The sequence below is a fragment of the Protopterus annectens genome, chromosome 7.part1 (assembly GCF_019279795.1).
Source record: "Protopterus annectens isolate FY-2018-M chromosome 7.part1, PAN1.0, whole genome shotgun sequence".
NCBI lineage: Eukaryota > Metazoa > Chordata > Ceratodontiformes > Protopteridae > Protopterus > Protopterus annectens.
The window spans coordinates 3,238,382-3,255,903 of record NC_056740.1 but is presented as its reverse complement, the minus strand read 5'-3'; the positions used below and the strand labels follow the sequence as shown (position 1 = coordinate 3,255,903).

Here is a 17,522-nt window from a genome sequence, read left to right as displayed (position 1 = left end):
GAATAGGAGAGGGCAGAAGATGTGGTTCAGAAAATCTCAGTTTTCCCGCGACATTCAGGATGACTCATCCCCTAGAGGCCGAGGGGGACAAGACAGATGCCGCCCCAGAGGCAGAGTGGGTCTGAGGAACTTTGGGTCGAGGGAGACCACCTCAGACCGACCCGCACAGCAACCCTGAGGGGTTGCCCAGACTGCCCTCCTCTGGAGATAGTCTGGGGAAGATTGTCTTTGCACCTAATGGCTTGGGAGTCCATCACGACAGACCGTTGGGTGCTCCAAATAATATCCAGAGGGTACTCCATCCCGTTCATCACCCCACCTATACAATCAAAGTGCCTCCTGGATGTCCCACCCGCTCAAAGGGAGGCCGCAGCGCACGAGATTTCAAAGCCGCTTTATAATCGGGCCATTGAATCGGTCCCCCCAGATTAGGAATTTACTCCAGGTTCTTTTTAGTGCCAAAAAAGACTGGGGACCTCAGACCCATATTGGATCTATCTGTAGTCAAGCAGAAATTCCGGATGGTCACCTTACAGTCCATCCTACCTTATCTCCGAGGATGTGACTGGATGTGTTCGATAGACCTCCAGGACGCTTTCAACCATATCAAGAATTGCAGAAGCTCCAGGAGATTTCTTTGCTTCCGGCTGGGAGCCAATCATTTCCAGTTCAGAGCCCTACCCTTTGGTCTCACCACAGCCCCCAGGGTGTTTACCAAGGTTATGGCAGTAGTAGCGGCTCACCTGAGGCTTCAGGAAATTCAGGTGTTTCCTTACCTAGACGATTGGTTCCTCGCTGCTATCACCAAGTGTCTCTACTTTGCTTGGCCAGAGACTCCTTCATGCATCTTGCAGTCAATCTAGGGATCACCATCAACATCTCCAAGTCCTGCCTCAATTTGACACAGACCTTGGAATTCACAGTGGTATGGTTGGACACTCTACTATTACAAGTTTTTCTCACTCAGGACAGGATTCAGAACCTACGGGCCCATGTGTCAGTGTTCCTTGGCCCCAGGACACCAATGGCGAGCGACATTCTCCATGCCCTAAGCTCCATGGTAGCAGCAAATTCTACAATGTGCATGCTTTCACATGAGGGTGCTTCAGTGGACCTTGGCAGTTCAGTGGTCTTGGTTAGACCTCCCCATGGACCTACCCTATACGGATCAGCAAAGCGTGCAAGACTTCTCTTCTTAGGCGGTTCCAGTTGCAGGAAATCTTGGCAGGTCGCCCATGCCTAACATCCCCAGCCCAAGCCACAGTGACCACGGACGCCTTCCAGCTCGGGTGGGGGGTGGGGGGCACTTTTTGGAAAGGATAGTCCAAGGCACGTGGTCCCAAACAGAGACCAGATTGCATATCACTGTTCTGGAGATGAGGGCAGTGCTTTTAGCGTTGCAAGCTTTTCACACTGTTCTCCCACCGGGGACGATTGCAGTTCAGTCAGACAACATGTCCGTTGTCTGGTACATCAACAAACAAGGAGGGACCAGATGTTGCTCTCTCTGCCATGAGAGAGTGGGAGTGGGCGATTTCCACCAGTCGGTTTCTGATCGCAACGCACATCCTGGGACGCTCCAACATTTCAGTGGACAGATTTGAGTCGGGCTATTCTAATGCCATATGAGTGGTCTCCGAACCAGTCAATAGCGGAGGAGATCTTCCTAGTGTGGGGTCACCTTTGCTGCGATCTCTTCTCATCTCCTTCCAAAGCAAAGTGCAGCGAGTTCTTCACTCTAATCCCCTCCCCAGGGGACTCCCCCAGAGATGCTGTAGTCCATACTTGGCTTCCCACGTTACTGTATGCCTATCCCCCACTACCTCTAATTCCGAAGTTTCTTCAGAAAGCATACCGACTGGGGTGCAACGTGATCCTCATTGCCCCGTTCTGGCCACGTAAAGTGTGGTTCCCCTTCCTCTGGTCTCATGCTCTAACTCCTCCATGGGTTCTAGATCCCTGCCCAGATCTCATATCCTATCCCTTGGGCATCAGTCCGCCCGACCTGGACATCCCTCAAGCTGGCAGCTTGGTTGCTCCAGTTCCCCTGATTGCTAGGACTCCCGGTTTATCATCTTCGGTAAAGAGTATTGTGGTGGCATCCCTCAAAGCTTCCACTAGGAAGGTTTACCGCAGCAAATGGAAACTCTTCTCTATTTGGGCTTCTCAGAGAAACCTAGATCCGTTTACTTCCCCGGTTCCTGCAGTCTTGGAGATTTTGTCATATATTTTTCAACAAGGGGCTAGTTCCTCCACAGTGAAAGTACAACTGGCATCCATATCTAAGTTTCATATTGGCGAAAATTTGAATGCTCTGGCCTCCTGGAGATTGTGCAAGGCTTTTCTAAAAGGTACTTTTCTCTTGCGTCCCAAGAATTCAGTCCCCCCCTTGGGACCTTACTCTAGTTCTGCAGGCATTGGTGGCACCCCCTTTTGTACCAGCAGCGTGAGTAGACTTAAAATTTCTGTCCTGGAAGACGGCCTTTTTAGTGGCCATTACTTCGGCTAAAAGGGTTTCTGAGATCCAAGCTTTGTCTGCCGTGCCACCCCCTACTTGATTTTTCATAAAGACAGGGTTTTGCTTCGCACGAACCCCTCCTTCTTACCGAAAGTGGCTTCTGAATCCAATATTAACCAGATTAAATCTGCCTGTGTTCTTTCCAAATTTCCAGATCAAGGGTGAATATAAGCTGCCCTTGCTAGATGTTCATAGACAGCTTTGTTTTTATCTACACAGGACTAAGCAATTTCGTAAGTCTGACCAATTATTCGTGTTCTTTTCTAGACCCTTTTTGGGCAAGGCCATTTCCAAGGTCTCCTTAGCCAGATGGATTACACAATGTATACTGCAAGTCTGTAAGAATAAAGGCCTATCCCCACCTGGTCCTATTAAAGCCCATTCCACCAGATTTATGGCAACTTCTGCTACTTTTTGGCCTAGGGTTTCTCTGGATATCTGTGCAGCAGCGACCTGGACAAGGTCACATCCATTCATATCTCCTTATAAGTTCATAGGTTCATACTAGGCTATCTGCCCAAGGGCATTTATAAGCCTAGCCCATAGTTATTTGGCTTTCGCCACCCCTTTAGTTTGAATAAAACTATGCCTATTATTTTGCTGTGCCTCTGTCAAGCAGTGACACTGAAGTACTCCCTGGGGTATATCTGCGATCCCCCATCCATTGGTCAAGATTCCTCTTGAACAAGGCCAGCGAGGTGCTCTGCCTCACATGTACCGGGATTTTGTTCCACAGCATAGGGAGTCTCTGGGTGATGAATCTGTCCCTCCAGCACGTTCTATTAATAACCGTGTCAAGGTTTAAGTCTCCCGCCCTTGTGGTTCTGAGGGATCTAGATTTTTTGAGGCGAAGCATATTCATCAAATCAGGGTTTGACATGGCCTTATATGTCAGGCACAGGTCACCTCTGAGCAAGCTGTATGAGACTGAATAGAGCTGGAGTTCTTTCAGTCGGGCAGCATAAGACATATTTTTGAGACCCTTTATCCTTTTGGTGAGGAACTTTTGGGGCCTATCCAGCTGCTGCAGGTGTCAGGTCAGATACATTCCGAATGGGGCATTGTACTCAATCATAGGTCTAATGAGTGATGAGTACAGGGGGACGATGACCTCCCTTGATCTAGATGTGAATCCCTTCATGATCAGGTGGGCAATGTAGAAGGTTTTCCTAACTACTTTAGCAACATGAGTGTCAAGCGAAGGCTACTGTCAACCTGGGTCCCCAGATCCCTGATGACTTCTTCTGTGCTCAGTGGATTGCCACCTATATGGTAGCTAGGGGTAACCTTGTTTTTCCCGAAGGGTATGACTATGCATTTCTTGGCATTTAACTTTAGGCCATGGCTCTGGCACCAGTTATCCGTTTCTGTGAGGCCCTTCTGAAGGATATCTGTCAGATGTGTTTTCGACTATGGCGCCCAGTTTGCAGTCATCTGCAAACTTTGTCAGCCATAACCCTCCTGTGTTTGCTTGTACTTCAGAAAAGTAGATGCCGAACAAGAGTGGACCCAGGACTGAGCCCTGTGGGACACCACTTGTGACAGGCTTTGAGTCTGACATGGCTCCAGCAACTCTGACCCTGTGGGTTCTGTCACTTAGCCAGTTTGCAACCCATCTTGTGATGTATGGGTTTACATTCAAGCTGATGAGTTTTTCGATGATACCTGAGTGGGGTCTTGTGTCGAAGGCCTTTGCCAGGTCAAGGTAGGCTGTATGGACTGCCTTTCCCTCATCAATGGCCTTGGTGACTGTCTCAAAAGTCAACCAAGTTTAAAAGGCATGATCTGCCTTTGACAAAGCCAAACTGGGTTGGATCCAAAGTCTGCAAGTTCCCTATGTCTTTATTTATGAGTTCCATTATGATCCTCTCCATGGCTTTGCAGATAAGGCTTGTCAAGCTAATGGGACGGTAATTTCCAGGGTCGGTGGAGGCACCGCCCTTGTGAAGTGGGACCACAGTCGCCGTGCGCCACTCCTTGGGTACGTATCCTGAGGTGAGGCTAAGATTAAACAGCTGTCCTAACTGCGGGTTTAATTCCTCATTGAGTTCGTGGAGCACACAGCCGGGGACACCATCCGGTCCCATGGATGCTGTGTTTTTTGCTTTGGAGAGAGAAGTTCTCACCTGGGCGTTGGAGATGTTTGGGGGGCTACAATCCTCTGGTATAGATATCTCTCCTTTTGGGGGGGAGAGAAGTTTGCACTGAACCTGTCAGCCAGTATGTTGGCAATATGTGTAGGTTCAGTAATCTTCACATCATTTTGAACTAATTCTGAGCATATCTGGGAGTTTCCTCCTAGGTTTCTAACATAGCTAAAGAAGGCCTTATGATTGTCTTTTGAGTCCTTGGCGATTTTTCTCTGAAAATTTGCCTTGGATGATTTTATGAGAGCTCTTAGTTTTTTACTTATAATGATCAAAGGTATCTTATCTTTCAAGGATTTTGCTCTACCTTTTAGTAGCTTCCTCCTTTTGTTGTAGAGCTTGTTTATGGCTGGGGTCCACCAGACTGGACGCTTGCCTTTGGTACAGAGAGTCTTAGTTTTGTTTGGGATTGCCTGATCCATGCAGTCCTGTAGGTGCTGGTAGAAGGCATTTGTAAGTGATTCAGCGGTTTGAGTAATGTTTACCACTGGCTCAGGGGCCTTAAAGGAGACCACACTAGTTTTTAGAAGTGTGAAGTCGGCTTTTGAGAAGTTTTTCACTGTGGTCTTTTTATTTCAGGTGGGGCGGGATGAGGACCTCCAGCGAGATTAGTTTATGATCTGATCTCACCAGTGAGGGGTATACTTCCGGTGTTGAACATTGTGATCCCATGTTCGTGATGATGAGATCAAGTATGTTTTCTCCTCTTGTGGGGATGGTGACTAGTTGTTCCATGGCATTTGAGTTTATGAACTCCAGGAACCTTTGGGCTAGAGTGTTTGGGCTTGAGTAGTGTTCCCAGTCTATATTAGGGTAGTTGAAGTCACCTAGTATGATGGTGTTTGGAGATGCATTTATCCCCTCCATTGTTTTCAGGAAGGCCATGTGAGGTTCCTGAGTTTGAGAGGGTGGCCTGTAACATGCTACAAATTGCAGAGCAGTCTTGCCTATGGTTAATTGCACCTGGATGGTCTCCGATGCATCGTGCATTGCCACCAACCTTGAGGTGTGGGTGTCCTTTATGAGTATGGACACCCCCCCCTCCTTTCTTGGTGTTGTCCGGATTTTGGGGCCGGAACGCATGATATGAGGTGAAACCTGCTAGTGCTGGGGTGCTCTCAGGAGCCTTGAACCAGGTTTCTGTCTCAGCACAGACATCGATGTTCTCCATACTGAGAAGGGCCTCGAGTGCGTGCATCTTGAGATTGAGACTTGTGGCATTGAGCAGCATTACCCTTAGTTTTTTTACTTTTTTGTGTTCTAGGGTGGTAGGTTTAGAATTTGAGCCTTGCCTAAAAAAGGCACTATGGGGGTGGCAAGAGCCTTTGTCAATATCCGGAAGACTAGGGGTGACAGGTGCAAGCCGTCCCTTGCGAAGCAGCGTGGCTTGTCCAGCATGTCAGCCCAGGCAGACAGACATTGGATCCCCTTTGAATGACACCAGAATTTAAGCCAATTATTAAAGCTGATCATCTTATCACTGTATTGTGGCATCATTCTAGTGAAGGTAGGATACTGCTCAAGGTCAGGGTCATACCTGCCTGGGCTACATAATCAGAGAGCTCCTCAATGTCTCTCTTCATGTAGTCCAAGGAGGTACGTCTCAGGTCGTTGACACCAGCGTGGACAATGACTGAGTCGTACTTGTACCTGCTGTTGAGAGACCTGAGTGCTTGTGTTATGTGGCGGATTTTAGCGCCCGACAGGCAGCTTACTGTGACCTTCTCCTTACTCAGTCTGGTGAGCGGGACGTCAGTGTGTCTGACTATGAGTCCCCTATGACAAGTATGTTTGGTGTTGTATTTGGCCTTAAGGGCAGTGACTGCTTTGCACACTGATTTTGTTTTTTATGTGTTGTTTGTGTGGTGTATTGAGTTTGCAGTTGCTTGGGTGTCTGCTTTGGAGGCCTCTGCTGTTTAGGTAAATTTTTACTCAGAGCCTCTGAGTATGTCTTAGTGTGTTTGTGTTTGATTCAGTGGTGTGGTTGAGTTATGTGAGACTGGTATTGTGTTGTGTGTAGTTGCCTTCTCCTCCTGCCTGGTCTTGCCAGTCCTGAGTTGAGAGAGCTCAGCCTCCAGTCTGGCTAAATAGCTGCATCTCTCACAAGTGTTAGTGTTACGTGGGAGGAGGAGAGGGTTGTCCGTGTACATGAGGCAATTGTAACATTGTCTCAGAATTCCCAGATTCACCAACTGGGCAGGAGAGGACGCCAGCATCTGACCCTTCGACATGCTAGAAAGAATTATGAGTTGGTATGAGACAGAAAAGTAGTGGGCTTAGCAGGGAAGTGGGCACTCCTGGGGGGTTTTGCTAGTGAGAGATTTGTATAATATAGGAGTGCTTGACCTGCAAAGAGAATGCTTATAAGACAAGGGATATGCTTATAAGACAAGTGCTGAGCTTTTTGAGAAGAAAAAGCTATTTGGAACAAGTGCTGCACTTTTTAGTGTAGGTGTAAACTGTTTAGGTTCCTAACAGAGCAGTTCTAAGGGAAAAATTGAAGAACAGACTTTCTGGAGCCAGAAAGAGTTTAACCGGCGCTGCCCGATGCTGCTCTAGTGGCAACTCCACGCTAAATCGTGCTAAAGCACGTTAAAGCGTGCTTGATAGCAGGGGCTGGAAAGAAGCAGGAATAGACCCAAAAGGGAAAATAAAACTACAGTTTCAAGTCAGTAACCACCTCTACGGGGGGCAGGGAAGCTGCTCAATGTTAGTCACTGCCACTGATCAACAGAGAGACCCTCCTTCAGCCCAAGCAAAAATGGCCTCACAGAAACTTTCAAACAGTTCAGGAACAGCAAGCCTGTAACTGAACTTTTTTAACTCTCAGAAAAGTGGGAAAAAAGCAAGATTTTTTGTTTTTGTTTTTGTTTTTTACAGAGATAGCAGAGGTTCACAAGTAATATCAAGTTATAACAGTGCAGTAAATGACCCCACACAAGAGTGCTAGGTCAAGGACAGAAAATATGCAAGTTTTAAGAAAAAAACGATTTAAAATTAAGTGCAAACAGGAAATTCAGCAAACAGCTTTTGGTTGTGCTCTAAATACAGCTGCTAATACTAATTTTTTGTGGTGCTCAGGAATAGCCCTCCATGGTGGCCTCCCAGGAGTTTTGGTTGCTGGGGACACTGTCCCACAGGTTGCAGATAAAGAAGTTCTGTACTCACCATAACGTTCCATCTGAGTAGTTATACTTCATTTTTCTGCAACCGTTCCTCCCTCCTTCCCCCGAACCTGTTCTAGGTTAATGTTAATGTTATTGAGTTGTTAATAGTTTTGGTTAGTGGCTAACTCGATTTGAGGGAAGGTAGGAGAGGTGAGGGGTTATGGGTAAGGGGAGGAGCTTGGAGCAGATGCTTGATAAAATGTTGCTGGCTCTGATCCAATATGGATCCGAATGCCCACAGGTTGCAGAAAATGAAGTATAACTACTCAGATGGAACGTTATGGTGAGTACATAACTTCTTTTTCAGGTGTACTCTCCAGTCCAACTGCTGAATCTGGGCATGTTGAGGCAATGTTACAACTGCCTCATGTGCACGGACAACCCTTTCCTCTTACCACCCAGCACTAATATATGCGAGAGATGCAATTATGCAACCAAACTGGAGGCAAAGCTCTCTCAACCCAAGACTGGAACTGGCAGTCGAGAGAAGAAAAATACTTGCAATACGCCACCAGTCTCACATAGACCTACTAAACCAACACCGGCAAGTAACACACACAAATACACAAAAACATACTTGGAGGCTCTAAATAAAAGTCTGCAAAAGCAACAGAGACCTCCAAAGCAGACACCCAGGCAACTTCCACACCCCATCACAAACCATGAAACACATACTTCACATAATCAGTGTGCCACGCAGTCACAGCCCTAAGGCAAAATAACATACCCAACACACTAGTAATAATTGCCTCTATAGTCAGGCACAGTGATGTCCCACTAACTAGGCTGGACAAGGAGAAGGTTACAGTTAGCTGTCTGTCGGGCGCCAGGATCCGCCACATAACACAAGCACTCAGGTCACTCCAGAACAAGTACAAATACGACTGTCATTGTCCATGTTGGTGTGAATGACCTGAGATGTACCTCCCTGGACTACATGGAAGAGCTCTCTGATCACGTAGCCCAGGCCAGTATGACCCTGAGTATCCTGCCCTCGCCAAGAATGATGCCACAGTATATAAAGAAAAAATGATCAATTTCAACAATTGGCCAAGTTTCTGGTGTCATTCAAAGGGGATCCGGTATCTGTCCACCTGGGATAACATGCTCAATAAGCCACGTTGCTTCGCAAGAGATGGCTTTTACTTGTCACCCTTAGACTTTCAAATACTGGCCAAGGCTTTTGCTGCCCCCGTAGTGCCTTTTTTAGGCAAGGCTCAAAAGAGAAACCCAGCACCATAAATAGCACAAGTAACCAAAAACTGAGGTTAATGCTACTCAACGCCAGAAGTCTAAACCTCAAATTGCATGCACTCGAGGCACTCCTCAGTATGGAGAACATCGATATCTGTGCAGTAACAGAAACCTGAGTTAAGGCTCCAGAGAGCACCCCAGCACTATCAGGATATAACTCTCACCATACTTTTCGGCCACAGAACCCAGACTGAAACACAAAAGGTGGGGGTGTATCCATATTCATCAATGTTACCCACACTTCCAGGTTAATGGCACAGTACAATGCCTCGGAGATCATCCATGTGCAACTTATGAGCAAAACTGCAATTCAAATTGTAGTTTGCTACAGATCACCCACCATGACCCAGGACCCCCATTTCGTGTTTCTGGAGACACTGGAAAATATGAAGGTCCTACCAAACACCCTAATATTGGGTGATTTCAATTACCCAAACGTTAACTGGGAGAACTACTCAAGTACTAACTCATCGCTTCTAGAATTTATAAACTCAAACGCCCTGGGTCAACTGGTCAACACCTCCACCAGAGGCGACAGCATATTGGACCTAGTAATCACCAACATGGGCGACTGGTGTTCCATACCAGAGGTCAAACCCTCGCTGGTTAGATCAGACCATAGACTAATCACGCTGGATATCCACATTCTGCCTCCACCCCCAATCAAGAAAACCACCGTGAAAAACTTTTCAAAAGCAAACTCCACGTTACTTAAGACCGAGGTGGAAAGGTTCACAGCCCCCATGCTAAAGGACAATACTGTCCAAGCTGCTAAATCCCTTACAGAGGCACTCTATGAGCACCTGCAAGAATGCATGGATCGTGCTATCCCAAGTAAAACCAACACTCGCTCCTCCAAGAAAAGTAAACTAGTCTGGTGGACCCCTGCCATAAACAAGCTATAAAGTAGGAGGAGGAAACTAGTACAGAAGAGAGTAAAATCCCAAGAAGGAAAGACATCCCTGATTGGTATCGGCAAGAAACTACGATCCCCTCATAACGATCCCCCTCATAAAATCATCCAAGGCTAGCTTCGAAAGAAAAATTGCCAAGGACTCCAAAGATAACCACAAAGCATTCTTTAGCTGTGTCAAGAACCTAAGTGGAAACTCTCAGATCTGCTCTGAGTTGGTGCAGAATGGCACAAAATACACTGAACCGACTGATATTGCCAACATTCTGACAGACAGGTTTAGTGCAAACTTCACCCCCCCTCTCACCCCCTAAATGGCCCATAACCATACCAGAAGAATGTAGAGCCCCGGCAATCACTGACACACAGGTTAAAACGGCCCTATCCAAAGTCAAAAATACAGCTTTAGTGGGACCAGATGATATCCCAGGCTATGTCTTACAAGAGCTCCAAAATGAATGAACCCCTCACCTAAACACATTGTTCAAACTCAGCCTCTCTTAAGGCTACGTACCCATAGAGTGGTGCACAGCAACAGTTATCCCGTTCCTCAAAGGTGTAGCCACAATGGACCTCGAGAGCTATCGCCCTATAAGCCTGACTAGCCTAGTCTGCAAGGCTATGGAGCGCATAGTCATGGAATTCATTAACAGAGACATTGGGAACCTTCAAACATTGGGCCCTACCCAGTTTCGCTTTAAGGGCATATCATGTCTTCTAAACCTGGTGGACTTCTTTGAGACAGTTTACCAAGGCTTTAGACTAGGGAAAGGAGGTCCACACAGCCTACCTAGACCTCGCAAAGGCTTTCGACACCATTCCCCATTCTGGTATTATAGACAAGCTCACCAGCCTGAACATAAACCCCTACGTCACGGAATGTGTAGCCATTTGGCTCACTGACAGAATCCACACGGTGAGAGTTGCAGGCTCTAGGTCCGACTCTAAACTAGTTACAAGTGGCGCCCCCCAGGGCTCAGTCCTGGGATCCCTCCTATTGGGTATATACTTAGAGGTACAGGCAAGCACAGAAGGATTATATGGCTGACCAAGTTCGCAGACTGCAAACTGGGGGCCATAATTGACTCTCCAGCTGATAGACATCCTTCCAGAAGGGTCTCACTGAGGTGGATACCTGGTGTCAAAGTCATGGCCTCAAGCTAAATGCCAAAAAGTGCATAGTCCTCCCCTTTGGAAAAAGTACCAGTGAGCTACCACATAAGTGGTAGTCTCCTAAATACAGAAAATGTAATAAGGGATCTGGGGACCCAAGTAGATAGTAATATCTCCTTTGATAAGCAGACCCGTCATAGAGTACAATGCCCCATTTGGGATGTACCTTACAAGACACCTGCAACAGCTGGAAAGACCACAGAAGTACCTCACCAAGAGGATTACTTGCCTCAAACAGATGCCCTATGCAGCCCGACTGAAGAAACTCCAGCTGTACTCTGTTGCATACCGCTTACTCAGAGGTGATCTCTGCCTGACATACAACGCCATGTCCAACCCAGAATTGATGGACATTCTCCACCTAAAAAAAAAAACAAATCCACAAGAGCCACATGCTCTAGGGATCTAAACCTCACCACACTGATAAATAGAACATGCTGGAGGGATAGATTCATGTCCCAGAGACTCCCCATGCTTTGGAACAGGATTCCAGTCTACATTAGGCAGATCCCTCACTTAACACTCTTCAAGAGAAATCTCGACGAGTGGATGGGAAACAGAAAGTTTACCCCAGGGATCACTGCAGTGGCTCTGCTGGACCGAGGCACTGGGAATTAATGGCTCTGCTGGACCGTGGTACAGGGAACTAATCTAAGGGGGTGGCGAAAGCCAACACATTCTGGCTAGGCTTAAAGATGCTCTCTGATAGCCTAGTACTTAGCTATGAACCTATAAAGTGCAGATTGTCCTCATTTGGGCCATAATAACAACCAAGAAGGATCACTCTTCCTGTTTTCACGTTAGTAGTGACCCATTTTTGTTATATACGGGCAACAAAGACCTTGCAGTCAAAGTAATAAAATGTAAACCCACTTTGTGTTGAGGCAGTACAGTTTAAAAACATCCCATCCCTTCCACCTCCTTTGAAACGTAACACAATTCATATTTTGATCTGTTTTTATTATTCAGGAAACAGTTGTCAGTCAAGTCTGTCACACAAATTTATGCAAGTTTGCTGCTTCATGGCATGATATGCTTTTAACTTCCCCTTTCTCAGTCTTGTCCCCCTTAAAGCACCCACTGTTTTGAATGGTTCAGATCAGGCTATGTTATCCATACTCAATATCAAATTGTCTGTTAAAGACAAAATGTTCTTCAAATAATTCACCACAAAACTGGAGCAAGAACAGTGTCTGCTTTTGTAGCAAATGAACCCATGACACTGGGGGGGGGGCAACCAGGAGCTGTTTATCATTAACAAAATAACAATCCTCCAACAGATTAACTGTCTTGAGCTGAACAGTGACACCTTTTTGATGACAGATTTTAATAAATATTTAAATTAGTCCTGTCTCTCACATATATGTAGAAATAGTATGGCAAAACAGAGATGAACAGTGTGCCACCAAGAGGGCTGGTATACACCTCCCACATGTTAAGCTGTTCGCAGTAAGCATAGTGATCAGCCCCTCCAACTAGGTAAAACATAACTTAAGAGGAACTGTAACATTTGGAGGGTAATTAAGAGTTTCAAATTCACATGCCACCTGATGCAGGGCAGCATTCTCTGCTCTAGGGATCTTTCCAACTATCTTTATGCTGGAGTTGAGTTAGGGTGTGTGCGGTTTACTGTATCAGATTAATCATCATCTTCTGCTGAGTCTTATCTGTTGTTCATTGACACCTCGCTGCAGTAAGGGATTGCTTTGCACAACCTTTAGTCCTCGTGCTTTCTGTTTAAACGTTTCCCCATTGGTGTTGCCTGTTTCCTCTCTGGCAATGATTTCCCAGCTGAATTTGGGGCTGTTCTTGACAATAGTTTTTCCTCCTTGCCTCTGCTTCATCTGTATGGCTAATGTCATTTCCAGCCCAGTCTGCCTGTGAATCTTGCAAATAAAAGCATCCGCATCCCCTGGCAGCTCAAATACCATGCATTTTCCAGTGTATGTAATATACAACGCTGCAGCAGGTCTTGGCTGAAAGAGGCACTTGTGCGTCTCATCTTTCTGATGTAGGATACAATCACCTTTTTCCTAAAGAATATAACGTTGCTGTAAATGCAACAACTTTCACTGGTATTCCCACAAGGTACTTCCTTTCTCCTTGCACTTCCTCAGCATTGACACTCTGTACAAGTCAAAAAGTGCATGGTGAAGTGCCGTGGAGCATTAGGCAGTCTGTACTTGGTGTTGATCCTGTGGGCTCTCTCCACCACCGTTTAGACTATTCAGTTGTAACACCGATCTTGACTCCTTCACAGTAAATTCAGTAGGCTGTCTTTCCTCTGTCCCTTCTGGTGTTCCATTGAAATGGAGGTTGGTTTGCCTGCTTAGATTCTCTTTAAGTTCTCCAGCTTAATCTCCAGTCTGTGGGGTTTTGTTTGCATGTCACATGTTTGCTGTGACCGCCCCATAATTCTCTCCTTTTATATTCCTCTCCTTACCTGTTGCCTCTCTGTGGCCTCTGATGGCTATAATCTCCCATCTTGTTTAGCAGTGGTCCCTTTTAGAACTGCAGTATCATTTTAAAACTGATTGATTGAATCATCGCTGTTAATTGGGCTAGAGTTGAGTGTAGCTCTCTCCTCAGATAGTTGCAGGGATTGCGCAGCCATGTTGGATATCTGTATGTTTTTTTCTTGAACATCCTCAACTGCAGTTAAGACTTCATTGCATGGTTAATTAAGTGCCTCCGTAATTACGAACATCTCCAGTGTGAATTGAGATTTAGATGTTATAATGCTCCTGAATGCAAACCCAGATGGATTTGCAGTGTTTTCATGCACTACGTAGATGCCCCTACGCAGACGGTCTAAAAAAAAAACTCCAGCTTTACTCCCTCGCATATTGCCTACTCAGAGGTGATCTCTGCCTAACATACAAAGCTATGTCAAACCCAGAGCTGTTGGACATGCTGCACTTAAAGAAATCCCAATCCCTCCGAGCTACACGCTCTACGGACCTAAACTTTGTCACCACAATAAACGGAACATGCCTGAGGGATAGATTCCTGTCCCAGAGACTTCCCATACTCTGGAATAAACTACCTATCTATATCAAACAAAGCTCTTCATTAGCACTCTTAAAGATAAAGCTTGATGTTTGGATGGGAAATAGGAAATTCACCCCGGGGATCACCTCTGTGACTCTGCTCGACAGTGGCACAGGAAAATAATTTTCTTGAGTGGCAAAAGCCAGGGTACCTTTTTGGCTGGCTTGTATAGGCCCCAGGGCTTATAGCCTAGTACCTACCTATGAACTACATTCCTGTGCCCAATCAGTTGTCTGGAGATTGGCTGCATGCTAGTTCACTGTAGCTGTAGGCATTGCTTTGTCACTTCAGACCTTCAGGATTCTCCACCATTCAGAGTATTTGTAATACTGATAAACAGCTTGTCGGTCTTGTATGGCAACTCAGCAAGCAGGGAGGGGGGGTACAGTCCTACCCAGATGATGTGCAGTTTTCTCTCTTCTGGAATGAGCCAGTTCAGAAAACATTTCCTGGTTATAGACCACATTCCAGTGGAGTCTATTTTACTGGTGGAAAACTGAGCAGATACTTGTCCCTGTTAGTAATCCCTAAAGTCCTTGATGATGAAGCTTATCTGTTGTCACTCTAGCCAGCAAGTTCAAGGACTTTTCCGTCATCCAGGCACAGTGAAGGGCCATGACCTGCCTTAGGTAGTCAACTTGACTTTTACTGTCTCTTCTAGTTTCCTGTAATAACTTTGTTCACAGAGTAAAGCTTCTCAAAGCAAAAGCTATTCTTATAGCATCTTGCTGGCATCAGCAGGTATAGTTCCCTTGTCGTCTTCATCTAGAAGAACTAACCTTGCTGACATCTGTGAAAGATATTGTCCCTCCACTGGGCAAATCTGAATTGGAATTTGTCTTGCAGCTTGCTGTTTTTTTTTTCTCTGCTTTTAATGGTTGCCAACACTCATATTTTAAGGAATAATGGTGTCTTATCTTCTCACTCAAGATGCCTAGTACTATAAAGAGTTATAATGGTGAGTGGATACTCTTGGCTCTAAAAGAAAATTTTAAGGAGTTGTACTTGGTGATCCATTCCTGTCTTTCTGATATTTTTGATCATGGTCAGACTCCTGTGTGAAAGTACACCTGGCCATAACCTACAAGTTTTAGTAGGGCAAAGATGTGGCGTTTTTTTTCATAGCATCTCTGAAAGTTTCTAAAACCTTTTTGAAGTGTGCATTCATTATATGTGTTGCAGTGCCTCCTTGGAAGTTATTTGGAAGATCAAACTTGAGGTTCACCTTTAAGTTGTAGGTACTGTTGGCCATTGCTTCTGCAAGAACATCAGAAATGTGTTTAGTGGATCCTTCAAGTTTGACTTTCATTAGGGTAGCCTTTTTCTCAGAACTATTACTTTTAGCCACCGAGTCTAATTTGAACCAAGATATTCATTTACCCATTTTTGTCCCTCAGTATTACAAGCATTGGGAATTTTTGTTGCACCATATGGTGTGCAGTGAACAGGACGAAGTACTTTAGGAAACTTCCTTTAACTTCAAGTCTTCAGGATGTATGGTCTGTAAAATTTATGACCATTATGAAATATTACAAACTGGATCTGTTTTAGACCTAAATCCTGTTTCGGGTCCACTTGATGGTGGATCCTGCCATTAGAAAGAGCTTAGGACAACTTCTATCCTGTGACTTAGATGATGGGTTTTGTATATCGGATACAGTCTATGCGATTCATGTGAGTCCATTCTCCATAATGGTATGGACCATCTTCCTCACCACTGGGCAAGTTGGTCTTTGCTTCCTGTGGCTTCTAATATTGCAGCCTTGGGGCAGCTATTTCAGATTTGGATTGAAACAGCTGGTGTGGTGCTTTTTGGGAAGGGGTGGTATATAGAAATTTTTTTGAAGCACTTTTTTTTGCTCTCCCCTTTCATTCTACATCTTACACCAGGTGATGCACGTGGGCACTGTAGGATCAGCCATTGGCCTATGCTCCAGGACTACAGTAGTGTGTGTTGGAATTGGTGCAGATCCTAAAGGTGTCTTGATAGGCCTTGCAATCCACCTTCAACTTGGAGGGTTATTTTACTTAATGACCTACCAAGTTACCCCCCCCCCCCCCCCCACACACACACACACTTCCTTATTGTGGTTGCATCTGAAGGTTGGGTGAGCAGTTGGGACATGCAGGACCACTTCCCATCTCTGCAGCAGCTCAGCCAGGTCTGCAATCCTTTCCCCTTCCTGAACTATGTCTCCTTTACAGCAACATTCCAGCCTCTTCAAGGGAGTGTCACAAGGAAACGCCCACATACCTACCTTTCCTGCCAGTGTCCAAGATGCCTGAGCCACTAATTCAACCCAGGTCACCTGAGCTGTAGTTAGGGCTTTATCTATCTATGCCTAGACACTGGCATGAGTGGTATATAGTAATCTGAGGAAAGTCTTGAGTTCCTATGGTCCTAAGGCTTGTGGCCTTAGTCTTGCCACCTTGAGAATACATCTATTGATACAGCTGTGTTACAAGTTCATAACTTTTGTTTTTTATCTGACTGCCTATGACCATTTGTTATTGTTGTGTGTGTGTTGTTTTTTTTTTTGTCCCCCCCCCCCCCCCAGTCAAGGGGCATGAGTTTGAGATATCGGAGAGTAGTTCATAAAATTTTGTAAACTTGTGCTATACTCTTGGACCTTGTATTCTTTGACAGCAGAATGTGCTGTGATCCAGAATTGTGCAGTTTTCCACATATATAGCTTCCCTTTCTTTCCAGTTTTTCTTCCGTCACTCTTTGGTAGCTCGTTATTGTCCACCAGCTATGTCCTTTCATTGCATTATAGTACATCTTGTCTATCCTCAAAGGAACACAAGCTAGTGATAACAGCTTGGCTGGGTAGCAAGAGTAATGGTGGTGTATGGCATTGGGGTGTTTCAAGTCAAGGTCACTTGTGTTGTGGTAAACTGTCCTTTCCTAGGTCACTGAACCAGTTTCTGTGAGCAGCATATTCATCTTAACGGGTACATTTTATTGCTTGGCAAGGTCGTGCTAACTGGTAGTGTTTAAAAATGTTTTTTCAAAAATATTGCACTTAACTGTAGTTTGCAGGTTGTCTTCCACCCCACAGGTTCTTTTGTACTGTTTAAAACATGCATACCTAATGGTCTGTTTAACAAAGCTTGGCATTTAAAGTCCTTGGCATAACAGAGTACATCTTTAAAGTATGTCATATGAGGAATGTAGCTCATTTTTTGTCTCAAAATCCTCTCTACTATCTAGCATTGGGAATTTCTCTCTGACCAGTGAAATTTAGAAACGCAACTTCAGAATGCATATTGCGGTGTTACTTGTAAAACATAGAATT

General features: G+C 45.4%; 1 protein-coding gene across 1 annotated transcript in view; it reads left to right on the top strand.

Moving 5' to 3' along the window:
* Positions 1–17,522, top strand: part of LOC122807612 (cytochrome b-c1 complex subunit 1, mitochondrial) — a 712,697-nt gene that overhangs the window by 47,887 nt on the left and 647,288 nt on the right. The window lies entirely within an intron of this gene.